Source organism: Chlorocebus sabaeus, chromosome 9, assembly GCF_047675955.1.
Source record: "Chlorocebus sabaeus isolate Y175 chromosome 9, mChlSab1.0.hap1, whole genome shotgun sequence".
Taxonomy (NCBI): Eukaryota; Metazoa; Chordata; class Mammalia; order Primates; family Cercopithecidae; genus Chlorocebus; species Chlorocebus sabaeus.
In genome coordinates, this window is record NC_132912.1 from 45,995,138 (window position 1) to 45,996,757 (window position 1,620).

The following is a 1,620-nucleotide window of genomic DNA, read 5'->3' on the forward strand; positions in this document are numbered from 1 at the left end:
ATAGTCTAGCATTTGGTAGGTTCTCAATAAATGGCATTCTTATGATCCATGACAGCAGAAAAAGCTGAGAGTATGTTACTACAAAGTAATTTTTTAAAGACACAGAAGTCACAATGAAACATGCTTTAAGGTTAATGCTTTAATGTATTGACATTTTCACTTACAAATGTACAATCTGCATATGTAGGAAAAAATCAGTTCTCTAGACACAACAGAATACTAGAGACGGGAAAGCAATCACAAAAAGATCAACTCTGGGGAGAAAGTGGAACTGCATTCCATGCCTTCATCTACACACACTAGGGAAGGAAAAAGAAATATTACAGAGGATCAAAACTTGTGGAAAATACACTTGGGTCATTTTGTCTCAACTGCAGGACCTTCTTATGATCCAGATGGCTACCTTGAGTCCTGGATAACCTAAAATGGGCAAAGTCTGGCCTTGTTCACAAATGATGACCCAAAACATTAACAGTTCTCCCTCTCCTCTTTAATATCCAAGACCCTGAAGCTGACTCAAGGAATGAAAAGAACAACCGGATCAGCATGTATATAATGTCACTGGCCAACTTCTTCAAGGTATGGATTATTTAAAAGTACACATGGAAGTAAAATGCTTACTCAAACCTGAATAAGAAGTTTCTTCTAACTCAAGTACTTCTTGACTTGTATGAAGTGTAGCACTGTAAACAAAGGACATCGTTGAGAAACCGAGGCTATCAAAACATTGGCATCTATGGGAGTTGTGGCCAAGAAATAAAATACCTGAGTGACCTTATCCCGAGTATGCATTTTACACCAGGATCAAGTCACTAGTGACAGTCAAGTTCCAGGCTCATCTATGGCTGCCTAATGAGGCTGGCCCCACTGGGATGGGGACTGGGGAGGGGACACACATGAGTGCCCAAGCTTCAGTCCACACCTCTCCCCTTCAGCCAGAAGCAGCCAAGGGAGCACAGGAACATCTGCCTCAATAGCATTTTGGCAGCAAAAATCAATACTCTGTGGTTCCTGGAATTCTCACCCAGCAATTCCAAGTTCAAAATTACCAGTGCAACATGAAAAACTGTTAATAGTTTTTAAGTAAAGGGTACATACAGCTTTAATAATGATTATAATCTGAAGAAAGTCATTCTTCTTATACAGGATGGGGAATCCTCAAAGCAACATTTTAAACCATGGACACTAGACTTGTCATATATTACATCTATTCAGAGATGAGAGATAAACACACATCCTTCCATGTGGGAACAGATACTCCCATGTCAACACGTCCCCTAGGATCAGAGAGAAAAGCAGACCCATGGTCACCACTCAGTTTCTCTGGCGTCTGACTTCAGATGGAGTCCCAGGTAGGTTGGCCTAAGTTGGCCTCAGAGGGAGGCGGCTGAGCAGCAAAGCAAGACAGCATGTGTGTAACCAGCCAGGCAAAATAACAAGTCTGTGCTACCTGGAGTGTATTTTCAGGACAACAGGACCATATGGAGTGTGGGGCAGGGACATTCACTGTGCTAAACTGCCTCTGTAAAAGCACACTGTTGAAAGCATGCAGGACAGAAAACTGGAATAATTCAGAGCTTAAAAACAAGAAATAACAGAAATGTGAATATTTCAAATACA